General features: G+C 39.1%; 1 long non-coding RNA gene across 3 annotated transcripts in view; it reads right to left on the reverse strand.

Annotated features, from left to right (window-relative positions):
* The window catches only part of LOC121891912, a 211,536-nt gene that overhangs the window by 84,468 nt on the left and 103,004 nt on the right, over positions 1 to 24,064 (reverse strand). The window lies entirely within an intron of this gene.

Here is a 24,064-nt window from a genome sequence, read left to right on the forward strand (position 1 = left end):
TCCGGCAGTGGAGAGCGGCCTCTCTGCTGCACTGTCAGCTCTAGGGAAAGCCATTGTCGTCCAAGACGCTGCGCGGGCGCAGGGTTTTTGAGGTGAAACAGACTGTTCAGAGTTACTTTCTTCACCTTAGAGTTGGTTTAGGTTGTTTAATGCTGCGGTGTATGTATTGGTCAGCCGGTCTCGTTTGTTACTGCTGGAGTTCGCTGTTCCGCTCCGTCAACGTTAGTCTCTGAGTGACGGTGTAGAGAGTATTGATGTTTGTCTTACAAATGTAATCTTTTAGTCATTAAATCAAAACATGCTTGCAACTACTGCCTTGACCACCATTGACTGTCTTGGTGCTGCACTGCCCTTGCAGTTGAGTTCCACCTTTTCCGTTCCATCAACATCACATGCTCACATTTTCAACAAAAAGGTGGCGGCCAGTAATACAAAGGTGGCCTGCCTTTGAGTTAGATTGGCAGGGAAAACCCTACTAATGGATAGGGTGTCTGGAATGTTCAGCAAGAAAAGTATTAAGTTGAACTCTCTACCTTCAAGGTACAAAATGGGTACAAAATGGTATCATTAAAATGCAATAATCAGGAGTATACTAAATCTGTGTAAACTTGATTTTGATTTGAAACTACACATTCTGGATTTGTGACTGATCTGGGTATCTTTGCCTGTTACTGTGTTTTATCTCTATGACTAAATACTGCATATCGTCATATGTGTCTTTGTCTAGGCCTTTCTTGCTTCCCAATTCCCTTCATCTTTTGCCATCTTCCCACTCGCTTTTCTGACAATCCGCCTTTCTCAGTACTTCTCCCTTTTCTGGGTTTCCCCTCTTAAAACTCATTTACACACTGCATTTCTTTCCCACCTTCTCAATCACTCACTCAATCTCGCTTTGATAGTCTAGCAATTTTATCCAGACAGCCAGTCAAGAATCCAATTAGTTTGCACCTCTCAACTTGGACAGACATGCTTTTACCGCCTCGATGCCTAATTAAGAGACGATAATTTATTGCACTCCAAATGGGCAAGGGCTTTTGTGCACTCAAGTAATTGGAAAAAATATACATATATAAGGGAGACAAGAGAAGGGAGCAACCAAGCGACAAGAAGCGATAAAGGCATGAATTAAAAAGGTAGCAGACACGGGCAGGGTGTTAGCTAGGTGTTTGAGCCGTTTCTGCTCATTTCTCCCTTGACTGAGTCCAAACTAAGAGTCGAACATTTTATAAAGGAGTCCCAGTGGGGCAGTGTGCAATGCAGGTCGTCTAAGGACTCTGGTGTGTTTCATCTGTGTTTTTAAAATTCAGGGGAGCATTGCTTGTATCAGCAAGACACTGCCTTTCATTTTTATAAGGAAAGTACTAGAGAGGGTCTCTGATGTGGGAAGGTGGAAGGACAAACAAGGCTGTACTTCTTTGATTGTATATGTGTATGTGTGTTCTTGTGTTTTTGTACTTGTGAGAGACAAATTGAGGTTTAGATCTTTGGAGTAACAACTTTTCTGAGACGTGATTAGATTTTGGTTTATCCTCAGTGTTGGATTAATATTTTACGTTGCAGTTAACTATCATCAAGAATAGCTTCAGGGTAGTTGGTTTAACTTAAGGATTTTGTACTGGGGGGAAATTTCCTTTTTTCATTCATTATTCACCCAGATTTAGTGAAACTTCCGTGATTCACTATTGTACTTCCAAGTAAAAGTTGAGCAACTCATAAAAAGACAAATGTACAGTCAACGGTTGATGCGCCAGAGGCTGAGATTTCCTGACTTTTCCTGACTGTCCCCAAATATGGGTGATTCCCCAACACAGTATCATCTTTTGTTCAACCATTTTCCTGTCTGGTAAATCAATGTCTCCAAAACACTACATGTAGCTCCAAGTTTGTATTGTAACAGACATTTTGAAGTCTCTGATGACATCATCATGGTTATTTCAGGGACAATATACAGCTGTTTACATAGGTTGAATAGTACTGCTCATGACACGTAAACATACCCTTGTATAAAATCAGAGTGTCCCTTTAAGTTTATCAAGAAGGAATAAATAAGGTCAGTGGAAGGACCTTGTTAGGACTGAAATTTAAAGTCCTATATGTGAGTGTGCACAGAGGAGAGAAGGTGAGTGTGAAAGTGAGACAGAATGTGAGAGGAGAGAAAACATGTGAATTTGTTGAGTTTGTGTGAGCAAGAAGAGCAACGAGAGCATGCATGAGATTAGGTGTATTTGTGTGTGAAGGAGAGAGGAGGTGGGAGAAAAAGGTGAGAGGAAGATGCTCAGATTTGCACATCCATATACAAATGTGCGAGGGTGTGTGTGTGTGTGTGCACATGCTCGTGGCAGCGCTTGTTCTTGCCTGAGTGCATTTGCACAGAGGAGAACGGATATGACAGGCCTGTCTGTTGTCTCCCCAGAATAATTGCTTATGGATTACCTGAGGCGAGTCCCATTGGAGATACTTAGAAATGACACTCCCTGGTGACTCCTTGAATCATGTTCATATCCGGTCTGAGCGAGAGTTTGATTTTGCTTTGCGCGCGTCCTTGTATGCCTACCTGTATGTGTGTCTGTGCTTATGTGTGCGCGTTTGCAGATCCAAAAGGGATACGTTGTCTCTTTCATCTTGCTGACTCACACACACACACACACACACACACACACACACACACACACGTGTAATTCCAAAGACGTCACAACTGTTTATTACACACACACGGACACACAACAAACACATACATCTTTCAAATCCATCATCTATGACTCAGCTCAAGTTCTATGTGGTAACAGCTGACAAACTTATTACAGGAGCATTTCAGGCGCTAATTGTGTTGACATCCAGTATATCCAGGCTGTCTGTGTACTCTATTAAAGCTAGATCCACTTAAGTGCCCCTCTATTGACAGAGACATTTTCTATCTCAGGGAGTCTACATGTACCTGTAGACTTTGCCCAGCAGATTCTCAACTCTGTACCCTCAAGGTCTGAGGCATCATGAGGGTTGAACCCTGAATGATTCAGCTGGATAAAAGCTGAACTGTTTGTTGTTTCAGAACTGTTGTGTCATAGTCTAGGGGCCCTTTTTTTTCTTTTTTGCTCCTGCTCAAGCCAACCCAGGTTGTGACTGAGAGTGTTTACCTGGCTGTTAGAGTAAACTCTTGTCACATCTGCCTACTGAAAGCAAGTGTTTGTGCATGACAAACATACACAGAACTATTACATGCAACGTTAAAAATCACAAGACTCAAACAATGGGGGTAATTTGTGTTGGGACATTTGGTGAAATAATGAACAACCCCCAAAATAACTGCTTACCAGCTACTATTAGTTCTAGCAAGTTGTAACACTAGCCATTACTAGGAATCAAACATATCAGCTAATACTTATCTGGCAATATAAAATTGATCAATTTATCTTTGAAGAATGTGTCAAGCCTGTTGTTGTCACACAAAAGTACTTGCCCTGAACAGGTGTCTGACTATGTGTAATGTGACAGAGGTCTCTGATGAACCCAAGCAACACAACCTAAGATTTATAGCATCTTTCAGCTCATTATTTTGGTTTTCCGTCCTGCAACTTTCCTGTTTTTGTTCACTCTTCCCCTCATAACCTATTTGGCCACAGCTGTCAATTGTTTTCAGCAAAAGCGCTCTAAAAACCCATTGCACACCAGCTGCTCAGCACCAATTGGCAAACAAATACAGTAAAAAACTAGTTGGTGAACATACTGTGGTGGGGTAATTCCCTCAGGAGTAAGTGGAGACCAAAATGAAAAAAAGGAGAGTGACACATGGATTTACATCTGTAGGGTAGCCAGAAACACATCTCCAAATAAATGCTAAGATTCAAGATTTAGTTTATTGTCCCCACACAGGAAATTTGCTGCATCCATAAAAAACGTCCCACATACATAAAAGACACGGTAAGATAGCTGCAGGGAACAAGAGACATATCTAAGAACATAATAATAAAAAAACATATAGTGAAAAGACAGAAAAAAACATACACTGATGTTAAATAGATAAAATCCTATAATAAAGAAAAGTATGGAAAGGTGCGACAACTGGAAAATAGTCAGTAAGTAAATATAAGCTCTGTTGGTTTTTATATTGATTTCATCCTTATTTCATCTGCCACCATTTAAAATTTTTTATTGAAGTAGAGATAAAAGAGTTTTTAAATCTATTCAATCGATAATGTGGTACATTAAACCTGCTCCCTGATGGCAGTAGCTGGTGCTCACTGTATAGCACAAGGGATGGGTCAGTTATTATCTTGTTGGCTTGCCTCTGAACAGCCTTTTTGTAGGGGATGGATGCTGTCATACACCCATTATCTTCCATGCAGTTTACATGAGTTGGACTAGTTTGGACACTCAATTGCACAGAGAGGTTACCAAACCAAGCTGTGATGCGATGCCGTATCTAATTAGGCTCTCAAAGACGGCCTGATAAGAGACTACCATAAACTTCTGATCAACATCATGAACTCTGAGTCACAGCAAAAAGTGCAGACGTTGTATTAGTCTGCTACAAAGACCGTCAACATGCGTGCTCCAAGTCAGTGTGTACCAAGGTATTTGTACGAGAAGACCTGTGAGATGGTTTCACTCTTCTAGTGTCACACCATCTCCTGTCTTTTTAACATTCAACACAACATGGTTATTATCACACCATACTGCAAATCTTTGTTTTTCTGAATAACATTCTGAAATGTTGCTATCCGTCCTCATTAAACCTAAACCTGGCAATATTATCCGATAATTTAATGACGTAGTTATTAGGGTCATGGCTCCTACACTCATTAAGTGTATAAAGTAAAAATGACAGGTGAACTAACACACCCCTGGAAGACCCCTGTGTTCAAGGTTCAGGGTACTGAAAGAATACCATTAACACTGACCTGTTGTTTATGGTCGGTCAAAAATGAGTGGTACATCTAATAATGAGAGGTTGGAAATTCAGCTCACCCAGCTTCCTAACTTATAGATATGGCTGTAATGTAATAAATGCTGAGCTAAAATCTACAAATAAAAGACGTATATAAGCAGAATCCTCTAGGTGCTTGGATATAAAATGCACCATGGCTGTGACAGCATCATCTGTACCTCTTTTACACCTGTAAGCAAACTGTAAAGGGTCTACTGAGCAGTTGACTTCTATGTTCAATAGGCTGATAATGATTTTCTCAAAACATTTCATAACTACAGAAGTCAAAGCAACTGGTTGATAGTCATTTTGCTTACAGTATGCTTTTTTTAGGAACAGGAATTTTTCCAGATGGAAGGAACAGTATGCAAGTCCAAAGATTTCTGGTAGATGAGGCACCAGTTCTCTGCCATCTCTTCACTGCATGATTTCAGCAGGAAGCCAGACATGCTACCAAAGGCCTTCCTGGGGTGGGTGCGTGATGAAAGTCTCTGCTGGTCAATGGTGATTTCTGGACAGTAATGTGGCTTCATAACTGCTGGAGGTGTAAAATGTGAATCTGTAAAATGTATTAAATATGTCATTGTTATGTTTACAGCTTGTTTCTGATGCCAAGTGTGGCCAAAACTAATCAGTCATGGATGTTGGATGTTTAAGTATTTATTGTATAGCTAGTGATGCTAGTGCTAGTGTGCTAGTGTAATACTGTAATACTAGAGATAAGGAACCTAGCCACAGTTGTTCTGAAGGCTACTTTCTTACCTTCTGGCCACTTTTTTAAATGGTAGAAAACTGCAACAGGCACAATACACAAGAAAGGGAGACATTTTCACTCAGTGTATGAGTATTAGCATATCATACCGAAGGCTCAAATCCACCTCATACTTTATTGTGCAAACTGACTTTTCTTTGCTTTGCCATCACAGCAGTCATTTACTGTCTGTGAAAGGATAAATGTCCAAAACATAAAAATAAAAAAAGGCTGCTGCAATTTTCTCAGTTGGCGATAAGCTTGTTTTCTGATTTATAGCAAATTAGGATTTCAAACGGTGACAGTTACTGCTAACAACAATTGCTCCACAGGAGGGTTTTCAATATCCCTTTCAAAGAGTACAAGGTGTAGAGGTCATACTACACAGTCAAATAAAACATTTTTGCAATAATGACAAAGAAAAAAAAATCCAGCTTGGTATGAAAGTGGAGAATGGAGGTCTTTTTGCTGGAATATTTATTGATTTGATAGTGAAATATGTCCTCTTGTAAGTACCTTCCTTGTAATTGACTGACTTAAATAAATGCTCCTTAACTGCAAGGTGAGATAGAGAAGTGAATGACAATGTGTAATACTTAGTAAGGTTGTCCCTGAGTTCACACATTGTATTAAATACCATCCCTCATTTTAGGGAAATTCGAAACTTTTTTGGCTCATTTTAACCATTAAAAGTCGGAGAGAAAGACCAGAGTCTGCGACAAATGGATGATGATGAATGTTCTGCAAAAAAATATTTTTATCGTCACATTAAAAGCCGAGGCAGTTTGGCAGAAATCCCTTCATCAAGGCTGCACAACAAAAAGAAAAATGGTTCTAAAATACCTTTCCAAAATTGACACATTAACAACATCAATGGACTTAAAGCAATCAGGTAAAGAATCTTTTAACAGCTGTCAATTTCTATTTATTGTAGCTTCGTTGCCAAAGTAGCCAAATTACTAAGGTTATGGGACCCTTGAATGGAGTAAAATCCAGACAAATTTATTACATAAAATAAGTCTTTCCGGTTGTCAAAAACACACCCAACTTTATAGCTATTATCTCCATTTCAAGCTGTATTATCTCCTCATATTTTATGCAGCCTGTTATCAAAAATACAGCCAGGAAATCACTACTGACATGAACGAGGTGGACGATGCTCACTTAATACTGATAGGGGCCTTTAGACCAGAGGAGACTGTTTGTGAGCAGAGTATTTGATAGAGTTTTAGTCTCAGTGGGATGGGATCCTGTGAGCAGTAAAAAGTATATCAATTACATACCTCTCTACACACAGTACGTATTGAGCCACGGTGGGCCTGAAGTACATGAGGGGTGACAAGGATAAGCTCAAAACTCACTGGTCCTTGTATTTTACCAGCACAGGCTCACACTGTGGTTGTATTGTTCATGCACTGGTCGGTGCCTGCAGCATGGGCTTTGCTTACATTACATTTTATGTTATCTAAATTCGGCTTTAATTTGTCTGAGTGCTGCTTGCATTTTAAGATTTTAAATGTGAGGTTTAAGTTTGTAATTGTTAATATCTTTATTTCTGAGCATAAATACTGAAATCCCTCAATTCACTATATGTCTTATTGTTTCCTTAAAGTCCTTATTTTGCCAAAGACCCCCAATCAAAGTTTTTTTCTGAGTGCACAGCAGGGCAGATGATCCAAGATTACAACACTACACAGATAATTACTGATTTATAAGCAACATTCATAACTTCGCTGTCTTGTTGGAACTTCATATCTCAAAAACTTTGAATAACTTTTTTCATTTCCTGTCAACTCATATGTTATGATATGACATTAATTCTTCATTTGGGGACCCACAGGTGCCACAGCTGTACTGTGAGTGTAGATATAATACAAATATATATTTGATGAAAATCAAAATTAACCACTGCGCACTGTAATGACTTTACTGTGACTTTATTAAGAGCGAACAACGCGTTTTGCCTGTAGCTTCTTCAGGTTCGCTCAGTACAAAGTCAAGTCAAGTCAGTCAAATATATGTTTCTCTTTCTTATGACCTATTATAAAGTATTTGAAGCAGTAACCCTTTCCTTTGCCACAACATGGCATTGATGGGGTGTTACAACCCCAAGGTCATCTCAACATTTTCAATGTATTTACTGTATGTACTTTAAATCCCTCTGTGCATGTGTTATGGATCTCTCTCTCCCTCTCTCTGGTGGTGCCTGTGTGTGATGGGCTGCAGGTGAGCTCGGCTGATTGAATGATTGTGAGTGTGCAGGTTGTTCCAGGGAGCTAATGGGTTCCAGCTTCCAAGCTTGCAGTTTAAAGGCCGGCTTCCCTCAGCTCATGCACACTCTCCTCTCTCTACTCCCAGCCAGCCTGCCAGCTGACATATTTCAGTGTGAAATGTTGTACCTAGATTTGCTAAATTGATATAATAGTTCAGATTTGGTAGCATTTTTGTTTGATACATTTTTTCTTCTGTTTTTCTTAAGTTAGGAGTTAGGTTAGCAACTTGACTTTTTGTTCCTTTTTGTTTGAGTTGGTAATTTTAGGTTGCTCAGCTTTAGTTCCCTTTTGTTTATTGTTTTGCTGTTGGCCCACCCTGAAGCTAAGATTTTAAATAAACCTTTAAAGGGCTTTAAATCCTTTGTTGTTGGTGGTTCTTGGAAGCTGGGACGAGGGGAGTCTCGTTTTTCATGTTGCGCCAGGGTTTCCCCCTAGGCAGGGTCGTAACAGGGGCAACTTGGGTATTTGGTTGAAGGTGATGAAATACAAATATTACTATGAAACATTATTTAAACACCAAATAAGGAAATATGTTGTATCTTATAAGAGCTATGCACAAACAAATACAGAATATATTAATTTTTATGTTTTTTAATGACTTTTTGGCAAAGAAATGCACGGAATGTTATACTACATAGTGAAGCTACTTACGCTTGGCATCAATTAGACCCCAGAAAGGTCTAACTGGGAGTTAGACCTTTATTATGAACAGAAAACCCTAATATAAGAAATCCAAATACACATAAAAATGCACTGCACAGTATTTAACTATGTTTTTCAGCTGAGTTTGTAGAGACCTGAAACAGCAGGATGCTTTACTTTCTGTAATCAGTTCAAAATCATGTCTATAACCAAGTATAATAAAATTAGAAAACAGTTATGAAGTATAAAAGGTGATGAAACAATGTTAAGTATGTACTTTGCATTGATAAATAGGGCCTCTGGTTGCCAGGGAGCTAAAGAATGGGTCAAATGGAACAGCTGGAGATAGCATCAACTGTCATGAGGAGGAACCAAAATTGAGGATGAAGACATTTAGGGTCAGTTATTGGAGCTGTGTGTGGATGCAGTTCACACAGTCGGCCAGCAGAGGGCGATGTACACACTGTAATGGAGCTTTTCCAGACTGCGGCTATAGGGGGAAAAGCTGTAAGCTACTCTCCAACCCTCTGCAACACTTTAGAAGAGCTGGAACTGTATGTGTGTGTGTGTGTGTGTGTGTGTGTGTGTGTGCAAGTGTAGATGTCTGTGTGTGCATCCATACTTGTGTGTACTGTCATAGTACTCCGCTTCAACCCTCTCCAACACACTGAGAGCTGGAAGCTGCTGCATGACATTCACAAAACAATGGCCACGCAAGACAATGCAAACAAGATGCCTGGGATCATTTCCCTATCCCCGTGTGCAACAGCTTGCAGAGCTTTTGCTTTTCTCCACCCACCCCTTTCTAGTTCCAACATAAGACATTGCCCAAGGTGTGGATTTATATAACCACGCTGATCCCTTTCCAACCATCCTTTACCCAAATCATCCCACATTCAAAAAAAAAAAAAAACACCTTTATATCTCAGCTCCAAATCAGACATGTTAGCGCTGGAGCTTGCGAGAGCCATCGTGGCTTTTTGGAAAACCTGCAATTACTCCAGGGCAATTTGAAGCTGACTGCATTTTGCAGTGCAGCATAAACATCCTAAGGGTGTTGTTGGAGTCAAACATCCATTTGGCTCAGTAATTTTATGGGTCAACTGCACACCAGAGGAAGGGCGTAAATACTCTGGCAACACCTTGAATAGTAATGCTCCCTGGGCATCTTCTCACAGTTGGTGTTCATGTATGTATGCATGTGGGCGCATGAGTGTTTACGTGTTTGCGTGTTTGTGTCAGCAAACAATCTGTCCAATAAACTTTTGAAATACTGCCACGCAAGATTAAAGCTGTGCAAGGAAAACGTGCGCTGGAGTTTCAATTTGGCGAGTCACAGCGTATTTGGAGGTAAAAGAGTGTGATTGATGGTTATTTGTAGTGATAGTATAATTTTGGGGGAGGAATTGCAGCTCAAAGCAAGACGGACAGTGGTGTAGTCAAGGTTAGAAGTCTTCCTGCTCATTTCCACAGAGCTGTAAGGAATTATGTGCTGACAGTACAACAGTTGACTGGTGAATTTGAATAATTGCCTCCAACTATAATTAGATTTGGTGTGTCACTGACAGAGCAGAATTCTGGTGGTTTTTGACTTTATTTTACAGGGTTTTGTTTTGTTTTTTGCGCCATGATCACTGATGATATTAAAACTTTCAAACTGTATAGCTTAAAAAAAGTCACTCCTTCTGTCCAATACACCCACAATGAGTGAATGTAATCTCCTACAGTTTAAACAAACCAATGAGTAAAATGTTCTTTTAACACACGCACACACACACACAAAAAAAAACACCTACACTGCACTTACACATCTTTAAATAGCCGTGGTTAACAGTTATAACAGCATTTCTGCTATAATGCCCCTTTTATGCTCTTTTAACATTGCTCACACACTACCATGTTTATTTTTATGCCTTATGGTTTAGTGCATTGCTGGCAGCATTAAATTAACCACCCCACCCCCACCCATCTTCAAAGTAATTTTTTTCCATTGAATTGATTGAAAGAGCTTGAATACAATCTAAAAAAAAATGTGCAGCAGCTAATTCACTCTGTTCTTGCTTGATTGTATTAATAAAACTAATAGTATGCCTTATTATCCACTGATTATGCCTTAAACTGCCATAATTAGTGGATTCTCTACTCTATTTACTGCTTTTATCAAGACATTAGATATGAGAACAGAGGACCACATAGCAAAATCTCTCCTACAGGTACTTTATCAGCAGTTTGTTATATCTTCTTTTTTCCCCCCGTGTCTATGGAATCAGATCTGTAGATCAAACAGTCTGCAGTTGAGATGTAGATACTGTAACATTGCAAACAATGACTGAAAACATTTACACCAAGTGATCCCATCTTCTAAAAATTGATGACTTACTACAGTTGGATGCATCTGCCTATATTAACAGGATCTTGGCTGATGAAATGTGTATGATTCATGCACGATTGTGGTTCCAACCAGAATGCCAATTTAAAAACAGGAAAAAAAAAAAAAAAGACATCTAACCTCTGCATGGATGTTCCATAAGTCTTATGCTGAAGTTTTGCTTGTCTCTCAGTACACTCATTGGAAACTTGAATTACTAAACTCAGATAGCAGTGACTGTCCTCTAGGTGTGTACAGTACATCTGAGAACGTATGTCTGCCCATCCTTGGAGATGTTACTATAGGGACAGATACTGTGGAAGTAATGCAGACTGAAGGCACATTTCAATCCAGTGAGTCAGTGTGTTTTGAGGCAGAAGCGATGACCTTAAATGCTATGTTCTGTATAGTAATAGAATTATTGCCTGGATGGATTGTAGCTTGGGACGTATAGCTCACAGCACTGTGGAAGTGTGTTTGAAGGTAGAGATTTGGAGATTTTAGAAGCATTTCAGGCTGAGAAGTCGAGGGAATAGTCATCTATGTAATGATGGGAATATTATCACCGGGGGGAAGAAGCTAAATGGCAGCAGGGCTGACTGGGAGTGAACACAAGCTGAGAATCAGTGTTGATTTTGGAGTGCAGCAACATGTTGGAGTCAATTAAAAGTCATTTCAGGCAATTTTACTTGAAAATACCAGAAATTGGAAGGCAGCTTTTATCACAGGTGTTTCTTTTCAAATCTTAAACAAGTTGAAATGAAATGTGCCATTGACTATGATTATTATCATGCTGAACTGTAAGTTCAGTTTCTAATTAAATGAGAGTGAATTTAGAAAAAAAAAAAAGATAGTGTTGCCTGCAGCTATGAGCCAATACATGTATTTAGGATTCAGATAAAAGCAAGTGCTTGTGTGTGAAAAAATGTAAAAGTGTGTTGAAACGTGTATAAGTTCACATAGAAATGCATGGCGACATATGTTTGCATGTGCACATGCCCTACAGCAGTGTAGCCTATGTGTGAGCGTGTGCTGAACATGCGCCTCAGTTCTTGGGCTCCTCCTCTTTCAGCATGTCTGGAGATCTGTCTCCTGCAGATTGCCAGAGCTCTGGGTGAGGCACTTCAAAGCGCCATGAGAACTAGTCAGGCTGAGAGTGAAACAGGGGGAATCAGCTCCTCTACTCCAATCAACCCAGTGGATGGAAAGGCGCAGCTTGTGAGCCCTGCTTTATTCCACTTTACAGCGCCAAAAAAGGAAAAGAGGGATTTCAGCCCCTCATGGATACCTCAGAGCTTGCAAAACCTGAGTTAACTACCTTTAGAATACCCATGAAGCATGATATATTACAATTTATGGAAATAAGGTTAAAAAGGGGGGGGGGGGCAAAACCTTTGCCTAACAATGGTTTTATTCACAACCTCCTCCCCTGCCTTGATGCCTTTGAAGAGACATAGCTAGCCACTGGTCTTGGTTATTCTCCAAACACAGGCTGCTGTGAGTTTAGAAGCCTTAGAACTTAAGTTTTGAAATCTACTTCTTGTTGGGATAAATCATCTATCTTTATATATGATCGATTCATGGGGTAGATCATCTGTCCCAACCAGAATAAAACATTGGCAGTGTACATTTCTGCAAACCATGGATATGTTGAATCTCTACGTTTAGATCTATACATTTCAATGTTGATCGCATTTTAAGCTTTGCGTGTCATTTAATGCTCCATTAAATGGCCGTTATCAGTTGAATAATTGTGTGACAACACTGTGGTTGAGGTTTGGTTAGGTTGAGGCACAAAAACCACTTGGTTAGGGTTAGGAAAAAATCATGGTTAAAATACTTGGTTTTGTCACGCTAAAAAATACCCGGTTTTGACGGTTGAAAAAGGAAACAAGCAGTGGTCTTGAACAGTGGTCTCTGCTGCTTTGATGCTTTTGTAACTTTCTGCCATGCAATTAATTCTATAGCCAACCGCCCAAACTACCTCCTCCTAACATGGAATTGAGCTGTTATCTGAACTATGTCACTTTCCTTATGATACGTATTGTAGAAATGTTCATAGGCTATGTATTCAAAGTATTGAAAAGAAGAGATTAAACATATCTGTGGTTTGCAGAATTGCATAAGTCCAATCTCCCCTGATATGTTTCAATTTTTCTCTAAAACTTGATTTAGGAAAAGACTTAAGATGTGAAAAAAAACCCAAAACATTTTATTTTCTTAGAAAAAAAAAAGGGACTTTGAATGAAGTAGGAGCACTGAGGTAAAAAGTATCTAAATATACAGTTGAAAAAACTTCCAGGGTTATCCTTTGTAATAACATCACAAAAGCTCATCACTCAGTATGATAGCAACATGACAAAAATTCTGCAAGGAATTTGAAGCCCAAGATGGGCGGCGTGTTGAAAAACCTGTGTTTGTATAAATTGCTCATCAGCTGCCATCATTATGCTTTGTGTAGTAATATGATTGGCTTTCTTGTGTCTCATCACAAGAGAACAAACACCACCCCACAATCACCCTTTGATGCCATCGTGGACCTCAAAATGAATACAAGCCATGCAGATTCAAATTGGTGGTCCAATTTTCCTTCAGCTCAAAATGGAGCAGGTGGATAATCACCAGTGCCCTACAAAAGCTAGCTTTCATTCTCTCTAATGATCAAATCTATGTGGAAGCCATTAGCCTGCTATTCTACCAAAACTGCATCAAAAATCCTGTCCGAGGCGCCCGAATATTATGATTTCAATTACTGTGGTCAGATGTGTTGAACACTGTAATAACACTGAATCCTTTGTGGGTGGGTGGATGATGGGCGGGATGTACATCCAACTTTTACTGTCTTATGATCACACAACTGTACAGTATTTAACCAAGGGATAAGATATATGAAGGTTGTAACAACATCTCTTCCAATATGATAAAATAATTGGACTCCTATTGACTGATGTCTGTTGCTGATGCTCATCCTGAATGGTACCTGCACATAGTAACCAATTTAGAGCCTCTGAGGACAATTTAGAGTCCATATGCTTTGGAAATTGGAAGGACCCTCGCAAAAGGAGAATATAAAACAAGAACTAGGAGAATATAAGAGTTTTATGCAAAATGGTGATCGGGCCATTATGACAAAGGTAAAAGGTCTGCTAACATGTTCATTCATCCTACGGTGTCATGACAGTCCATCCATTTTTGAAACATTTCTACAAAGTGGCACTAGAGGAAAATCTAGGGGATCACCAAAATCATTTTCTGGCAACAATGGATGTCTGTACAGAATGTTTCGACAAGTCAGTCAAAGTCAGTATAATCCATCATCTGGGGAATACAAATGTTTGCACAAAACATCATGGATCCATCCAATAGTTGGCAAGACTTTTTAGCAAAAAATGTCAACCTTATGATGGCACTAGAAAATACAGGCAGGGGTTCACCATAGTCAGTAGGAACCATGAATATCTACAGTTTTACAGCAATTTATCCAATAGTTGTTAAATTATTTCAGTCTGAACGAAAGTGGAGGACTGACCAAATCGATTGACCTTGCCATCTCTAGAGCCATGTCGCTTCTGTGGCTAAAAATACCTGGCAAGAACTTACTGATGTCGTCAGTTGCTATCTAGTCCATTTTGCAATTTCTCTGGGAACATACACAAGCACTGTTGACCCTCACCCAGTTGAGGTGTAAGTGTCTGAGCGAGAATAAGTGAGACACACCAGCTAACCTCATTTGCTGTTCTGTAAAATCAAGAGTCCTTCTGATGACATTTCTCAAGAAATTACTAACATGAAATTATATACTTTCAGCTGTAAATCCGAAAATTTGTTGTGATAGAATTGCTTAATTTCTTGATGTGACCACCGTTATGTGACCACTCCCGAGGGGTTTGCTGGTTGGTCAGGTCACCACCTGCCAAACTGACATGCATTTCAACTCATGAGCCTTGGTACAACTCTTAAATTATGTATAAGATAATAACAATTTTTTGTACTTTGCATTTTTGAGAGTTTAGAGAAAGAGAGTGAGAGTTTTGAGAATTTTAGAGAGATTTGAGAGAATTTAGAGAAAAGACAAAACACAGGCACATGATGACTTAAAATCAACAAAAATTGGATTGGATCAAGTTTTGGATTGTGTCCTCAGTCATTGTGAAAGATTTCATTTTTGGTCTCCAATGGGAAAAAACAAAAAGAAAAACCCAGCTGTGCCTGTATTGTTCCAGTCTCCCATTTTACCCACTTCATAGCATTGGGAGATAGGTAAGGGGGAAGTAAATTTGAACAGGATCCGTTCCAATTGAGACTTTGCCGTGTTATTTTCAATCAGACTCCCCCGATGCAGTGCCAGCCTTTCACATTAACCCTCCCTCCCCGTTCTCCTGACCCTTCTATACCTCCAGCCCTCCATCCCCTCATCCCGCTCTCAACCCCAGCTTGCCTCCAAGGGATCAATTGTACAACAAATTCAATGAATTCTTTGGCAGAGCCTGTATTTCCTCTGAGAGCACCGGTTGCTCTTGAGCTTTGAGTGAAAAGGCGATGGGAAAGGAAAGATGGGGAGAAAGAAGTGAGTGAGAACGCAAGAGAGAGGTAGTGATAGAGAGATGGGAGAGAGGGAGGGAAAGAGCACCTTTGAGGCCACTGCATATTTAGTACCGGGCTTTGACGAAGCTTTGCAAAAAGGGAGGCGCTGCATCGTGGCGTCTAAATGAAAGGCACCAGACGGAAATGAAAGGGGGCAAAGGATAAGATCAGGAAATACAATAAGGAGCTGTCTTGTAAACACGCCTCAATGCCAAAAACAGATGATAAAAAGAACAGGCTGATGAAGCAGTACTTTTATTTTGCTTGACAGAGGGGTGTGTCCAGGTCATTATATTTCGGAATGGGTTTAGGACGCGTTTCTGGCATTACGCTGACACCAACATTATTTGTTTGAGGAGCTAAATAGCTCTTTGTAGTTTTGCAATATTTCCTCCCTTCCTCTACCTCATCCACCTCCTCCTTTCACAATCTTTTAGGTAAAACTGGAGAAAAAAAGACCTTACATTACAATCAGAGAGCCGGAGTACTTGTTATTCAGTGCTGTGCTGTGAATTAAAAGATCCCTCTGAGTCACACACAAAAAAATATGAGCTAATAACATTCATAATGCGTATGAGTAGAATATGTAAGTAAAGATTTAGCATTATTATTGATTTTATTCATACATTCTATAAAAGGCCATCATAACAGTTAATTAGCTTTAGTTGGCCTTATACATTATGTATATATTCCAATATAGAACAAAAGAATAGATGGTGTTTCAAAATATGCCTCCGAATGCTTAACAGTGGTACAAGGGGTAATTATACATACATGGGTGTGTGTGTGTGTGTGTGTGAACTCTCTTCTTTTGAAATTATGATGTGTGTGAACTTTCTTTCCGCAGAGGGACTTCCAAAATGGCAGGGCACAGTAACTGGACGAAGCACATCATGTATACCAAAGGATGTTCCAGCACACTAATGAGTAGAGGAACCATTGTTACCCTTTCACACGAAAGAAAGAGTCCACAGATCAAGTGCATAACTTTAGAAGATTGTTCTAATTGCATCTAGTTAATATACAGCAGGTTTCTATCTAAACATATTATACAAGGGCTGCTATGTCTATTAAAGCCATGAGTTTGTCTCAGATGGATAAATAGAGGGAGATATTAGTGTAAGACTTTATTCAACGTGTGGAAAAATTTGATTTTTTTCCCTCAAATCAGAGTTTTAGGACCAATCAGGTGGGATTTGTGTGCTTAGGCCTCATGAACCGATGAGGCTGTGGTAAAAATGTACTGAGGGTTTCTATCACATTAAACCAAAAATGTTGAACACGGTAACATTTACCTGCTCAACTTCAGCATGTTAACAGTGTCATTGTGTACATTATTAGTACATTGAGCACTGTTTACTTCATATTCTTAAACTGCTTCATTTCTCACCTCCACTATTGTACAGTATAGGATGACAGTAAGTGCTGTATGGAACTGAATCTACTTTTCTATGAAGCATATCCATATTGATAACAAATATTATACATATACACACATAAAATATGTTTAAAGGAATCTCAGTGTTATTGTATTTAACAAGGCAAAAACTAAAGTATATCCATGTTCATTCCAAGATCAAGACTACATAAATTCTAAGTGGATCACAGCATATCGAGAACAAATGGAATGGCAGTGATGAGGAAATTAATGTGAGCACTGAGTGGAGTGAGGGAACTAAATTAAAATATCGAGCACAGAAATAAGCAATTTAGAGCACAAATTTGTAATTTTACTGAAGAGATTTATCCATCTCTCCTGATCTTTACAGAACATAACTTTTAGGGCAGACACAACCCTGCAACAATTCTCTGTCTAGCTTATGCTGCTCCGTTCTTTTCATCTGCTTCGCTTCCCTTCGCGTCATCTAGCAGCATAAAACACAGTCTCGCCTTTCAACAGTTTTGAGTGTTGCATTGTGACAGATGGTCAGCAGAAACTTGCAGAGTTAACCACCCACACAGGTTTGATTGACACTTCATTAAAAAGATAATTTGCGTATATAAAACATATTTTTTCTGCTTACATCTTGCAATATTTATAACAGTACTGTAGACTGCACCCACAGGAGATGTGTAGGCGCTCCAAGAGGGCGGGGAAAAAAAAAAAAAAAGTAGTAATTTTCAGTTCCCCCAAATTATAAAAATTATATTTCAAATCAATCAGTGGTATTTAGCTGTGCATGTAGATTTGTTTTTTTAGATTTATGAATTTCCTGTTTTGACATTAACTTAAAAGATAAATATCTGGCAAGGAGAAAGATATAACTTTGCCAAATGATTACATCATCAAAAGTTCCTATTGTAGCTCTTGTGGGATTTATCCATGAGAGATACATATTACATGTATAAAGAAAAAGTTGTACAATATGCTCACACTCTTATTAATATTTGAAAATGATATCAAGCTGCGTGCTATACATCATAGAGCAAGCTACCAAAAAAACCTGCATAGATCCACACAGGTGAAGAAAAACAAAAAACACATTTTGAGGAGTTATTTCACTGTTCAGAAATCTTCAGTTATGTATTTTTGAAGTTCACGTTAACTGATAAAAAGGTCAGGTTTTTATTTGATATTGAGTTAAACATTTATGAGATAGTTGATCAAAAAAGAAAAATCATCAGGGAAATACAATATGAACACATTTCAGCACATACAGAGATGTTACAGAATGTGTTAAATTGATTTGTAAGTTCTGTGCGTCTTCATGATTTATCAGAAAACTAGATATCAGAGTTTTGCACAAGTGCAGAAAAGTGGATCAACAGAGAAACTACTTCTACGAACGCGGACGCCACATCGAACTCAGACGGCGGTGACAAATGAAACGGGGCCCGCGCTCAGCCGGACAGCTGGGCGTGATACATGAACCTCATTGTACACTACAGGCAGCCACATTCATTGCCGATTTAATGGTGTGTTTAATTAGCTTTTAATCATATTTTGATTCAGCCCCCTTCACCTCTGTGGAGTAAACCTGGATTTCTCCCCGAGTTCATTAACTCAAAGACGAATGCTCCATCATTTCCAATAACATTCTTGAGACCTCAGGTAAACTTAACCTTTCATTTAAAATCACTCATGTGAATAACGTGAAGATTCCACTTAATTCTGACAAACCAGGTTGTGAATTACATCCATCAGGTGAGAAATCAAGTCATGCGTTGAAAGCACTCCAAAAAAAAAAAAACAAATAATAAATAAACTAGACCGCCTCTGCATGTTGCATCCCTCCACTTACTGTCAAATGTCTGCTCTCTGTAACAACACCTTCCTGAACTCTAGGTAGGTGCCAGACCACCATGCATTTTTAATTTGCATTGTCTCCAGGATGTGTCATGCAGGCAAGGTGTCGAAATGAGATAAACGTCATGCTCCAGAGGTAATTACAAATCCTCTAGGTCATTTCAAACTCTCAAAGAAGAGAAAACAAAAAAATTATATATATAAATAAAACATCCTTTTTTAACTTTGGCTCAGACTGTCCTTTGTAAGAGTGGTAGTTAACTCCCCAAAGTCACTTTCCCTGTCTGTCTTAAGAACAGAGTTAGCGGAATCGTTTTTACGCCTCATTTCCTAGGCAACCTCTGAAACCGACTCCTGTGTCAGGCCAACCTGTGCTGACAACCCCCTGCTGTAGGGAGGGCACACATATACACATACACATGCACACAGTAGCCGCATGCAGTCTGAAAATCCAGCGTGATGTCTTGGATTTTCTCCCTCTCTTCTCAAATCTTGATTGACTCGCTTCTGCTCACAGCCTGCCAACCCTCCAGGGTCATTTACGCTGCCGAAGAAGAAGAAAAGGGGAAAAAAAAAAAAAAAAAAAATAGAGACAGATCAGAAAGAAAAGTCCAATAAAGGGAATGAATTAGCAGAGGTGAAATAAAAGAAGAAGAGGCCGGTCTCGTCTCTAGCTGTCAAAAGCTCCCATTTTGTGAAGCTGAAAACCTTGTCTTTTTTTTTTTTTCTTAAAAAAACTCCTGATTTTATTCTTATTTTAGGAAGCTCCCTCTGGGATTTTGTCATTAATGTGTTTCTGCAGCACAAAAGTTGGACTGCAGCTGGAAAAACACAAGAGTTTGTCAACCTTGGAGCCAGGGCCACACAGTGAGACGCTTCATATGGAGATTATTGTGGAAGATTAAGGACAGATATATTTATATTTGTTTGATATGTAAAAAAAAATACTCTTAATATCATTGAATGCGGTCTTAACTGTATAATCAGTTTGGAGCTTGCTTTGTGCTCTTGAGAAAAGAAAAAAAAAAAACATGCTTTAGTCAAAGTTTGGGGACTTAAAAACTGGGCCCAGTGACTCCAGATGTAATATTTTCATTGCTGTTCATGTCCAAGCTTTTCAAGGACATTCAGAGAATTGTTGTCCCGAAGCCACTCCAGCCTCATCTCCACTGTGTGCTCAAGGTAATTATCGTGATAAAAAAAAAAAAAAAAAAGGTGAGAATCTTCATCCAGGTCTCAAGCTGTGTGTGCTCTGGAGTAGGTTTTCTTCAAGGACCTCTCTGGATTTAGCTCAGTTTATCGGCTCAGAGGAGGTTGCTGGGCGAGCAGACCCACTTCAGCAGTATGAACACTATACAGTCATTTAAACAAGTTGGGATGACTGAATTGTGGGTTTAGGTTATTTTTATATCCAAACACGGGTAACTAAAGTTGCATCTGCTTCCATCCTGCGCCTTTCACTTAGGAGTGCTTCAATTTAGTCAACCTGCCGTTAAGCCCTGATTGATTGCGAGCTGTAGGGGTGCATTTCCTTTAGCAGGTTCTTCTATGTCAACGGAGGGATTCTAAAGCTTGGTTAAACACAAGGTAACCATTGTGTTTTTCTTCCCACTTTATATCATGGTGTCTTCCAGCCTAATGGAACCCACTGTGCTGGGGAACATTGCTTTAGCACATTTTTTACTCCTCCAGGAACGATGCCTCAACATGATTCTGTCTTGTTGGTTTCAAGGCTTGGTTTCTGCTCTAATATAAACTGAATAAGCGTGGGCTGTGTTTAGACAAGTGTGCTTTTCTAAAATCATGTCCAATCAAGTGCATTTGTCTCAGCTGAAGTATAGTCAAATTCTACAGACATTTAAATGATGATCAAAAGGAAACAGAGGAACAGAGGAAAGTGTTTGTGATTGAGGTGTTTCTGGGAAATCAATGCCTTGACTAATATCTAACAAATTTACTTTTAAGTGAATTCATAACAAAATGTGTTTAAGGTATCTGGATGCTTTTGAAAATAAGTTACATGCAATAATTTAGTTTACTAATTAAGAACTCACTCCTGTTCAGTTTGATATAAAAGGGATTTTCTGAAAACATGAATAGTAACAACTTTACTCAAACTTTCCCAAATCAAGCAAGTCTAAATAGTCAAGATAAAAAAAAAAATGAAAAAGAGATGTCAAATTTGAAGTTGTTTACAAATATTACTCAGTGTATCTATACTAATAAAATGTATAGAATACATTTTAGAGATTCAAATGGACATTATCCATAGTAGGAAAGGGTCAGTTTTGTTTATTTTGCTCATTAAAAAAAAAAAAAATCTTGCAGATTGGATTTTTAAACATTAAAATGAATTTGGGCAGATGTGTCCATGTTCATTTTTGGACGTAACTTAGGAAAACAATCATGTTTTGTTTTTTTTAAATCCAGTTTACACTGATTTTGATGTGTATTGTCACAGTTCAGATACAGGGCAGCAGGGAGGAGGACCCAAATGGTGACAGTGCCGTAGCAGATGGAATAAAATGGACTTGAAACTATGGTCAGTTAACAGGCTGTTGTTTTGTACCTTCAGACAAATGAATCCAGGAGGACAAGACAAGTAGGCAGGTTAGAGACAGGAAGAAGGTCTGAACACAGTTACAGATTGCAAGCAGTAACAGATGTTAGATATAATGAACAGAACTCAATGGCATTGACACAACACTGTCTATTCAGCCAGAACTGCAAAACTGTTTTTCATACATATGCTGGGGCTTAATGAGGCAACACAGGGCAGGTGTGGGCCAATGAGGGAGTGAGGAACAGGTGTGCGGGGAGGAGTGGGATCAGGTGACTAAAAAAAAAGGCCTAGGTGAAGGAGGAAAGTCAAATTTAGTCTGTGGTAGCTTACAATAGTGTTGATTTTGTGATTCAGTTTTACAAATTTCACCAATTTCATTTACACCGCTGCTAGATCAGACTGAGATGAGAGGATATGATATGGCAGGTAGTGCTGTTGATGACAATACAAAGCAATAAATCTGGCAGCAGGACAGGAAAACACATACAATTATTCCAGGTAAATAATGTGTCATTTAAGGCATCTTGCTGAGCAGTTTTGCTGAAAATATCGTTTATTTTGCCTCAGTCATGGGGTAGCATATAGACCCCAGAGTAGGGATGGGTATCGAGAACTGGTACTAAACTGGTACCGGTTCCTGACTGGTCAGTACGGAAATATTGATAAGCTCCTGGACAAACAGAACTGCTATTGGTATTTATGTAACGGTAATTCATTCTAATATAGCTGGTGTAGTTGGCAGTAATGCACCTTAATGCTGGTTGCCAGCCACCATAAAACCAAAAGAAGAAGAAAGCGCTGCACAGTGTCGGCAAAATATATTGCCGACACTAGATCACCATATCACCCGCTAAAGTGTTAGCACGTATTAGCTTGGAGGTCTAATTTGGCTTGTTTATATTACGTGAACGCCGCTTTCCCTGTCAACCAACACATTAGTTGAAGAGTAGGTAGAATTTCAGTCGATCAAGATTTTCTTTGGTTTGCTAATTGTTATTAAAAAAAAAAAAAGTGTAGTTATTAACTCAGGACACAGCACTGGTTTTAAGCACTTCTAATATAACTGTTTGTGATGAATAACTGTTGAATCTTTTCATGTAATATCTTTATTTTTTGTACCAAATTATGGAGAATAGTGTCAATAAGAGTATCGATAAGTATCGGTATTGATAAGCAGTATTGGTATCAATATCAGTACCAATAAAATCCTAATGATACCCATCCTTAGCCAAGAGATACACGACCCACACATGCTACAGATACAGAATAGAGGATCCAGATGTTAATAATGTAGAAGATTCATTTGCCAGCATTAATTTTGACAGAAAAAAGGCAAACTAATGGAAAGGAGCAGGAAGGAATGCCATGTTTGCTTTCACATCAGCTCTCATTTTCATTTCCTCTCCTCCCTTTTATCATGTCACACCGGTGTCCTGCTGTTTGTTCACGCTTTGAGGCAAAAAAACAAAGAGAATCCGACAAACAGAGCGAGTGGAGAGCAGCACATGGTGGAGATTTACCTCCGGTTGTCTCTTATTTTCTCAAAGGCGCTCAGCTGACATACACATATGTTGACACACACAGACGCATATTGAGACTCGTCTCACGGGCTTATTAACACAGGCGACATCTCAGGGATTTCAAAAGTGTTTGTTGATGGGGTGACCATATTTTCAAACCCCTCAAACCGGGACCCTTAATTGTACCGCACGTTCATGCACGTGCACATGTACGCGTTTATGCACACACAATAGGTGTTTTCATCAGGATGGGGGACAATTACTTAGCACACCTACTGGGTGCACCTTTTAACACCATGGACAGTGCCGAAAAATGATGTTTTGCCTCCCAAAATCCACTAAGGTATTAGTCTGTGTGCACAAGCTCAGGCTGCCGGCTAAATGGCCGACTGTGTCACATTCTCTGCCAGCTTTTTTTTTTTTATTATTACAAGGTACACATCTCTTTGTGGCCTATAAATAACTTTATGGGCTATAACATAAGAATAACTTTAATCTTCACAACGCTATGCCACGAGCTGGTCGCGAGTTTACGAAGATTAAAACAACAGAACGTTAAATGACAATTGCATCTCATTAATAACAAAAACCTAGAAAGAGCCTTTACAGAAAGTTACATTTAAGAAGATTGCCGGGTACTTTACTCTTTTTCAGTCTTTCTTCTTACTTAGTTTCTTTTCTGGAGCTCTCAGAGAAACCACCACTTATGTTTGGCCGTCTTAATATGATCTTTTATATCAACATTTCAATTGCGCACGACCGAAAATGTACTCTCGCAGTGTGTGCAGAACGCAGCATTTTCATTGCGGAGTACTTTACCAGGCCTCCTGGAGCTCTTTAGAAAAGGCCGACTTTCTCTTTGGCATGACAACTAACCGTTTGCATGCTGACAGGTTCCCTCAGAAAGAACCGCATACGTCGCAGTCTAGCAACAGCCTTGACAATGACACATTGATCCACTGATGCATATACAAACAAATCAGTGTTGAATTCAGATGTGTGGTGCATTGTGTATGGTTTTATATTGGATTAGGTAATAATGAGCGGGACAGAACATGATAAACGTCTATGTAAGCGCTGACAACAAGTATAATATTGTATTATTATTTGAATTGTGGTGAAAAACAGAACAAATTTGTAGTGAATGTTGAAAACTGGGACATTTTAGTGTTTTACAGATATTAGTCAGGAC

The sequence above is a fragment of the Thunnus maccoyii genome, chromosome 24 (genome assembly GCF_910596095.1).
Source record: "Thunnus maccoyii chromosome 24, fThuMac1.1, whole genome shotgun sequence".
In the NCBI taxonomy this organism is placed as follows: domain Eukaryota; kingdom Metazoa; phylum Chordata; class Actinopteri; order Scombriformes; family Scombridae; genus Thunnus; species Thunnus maccoyii.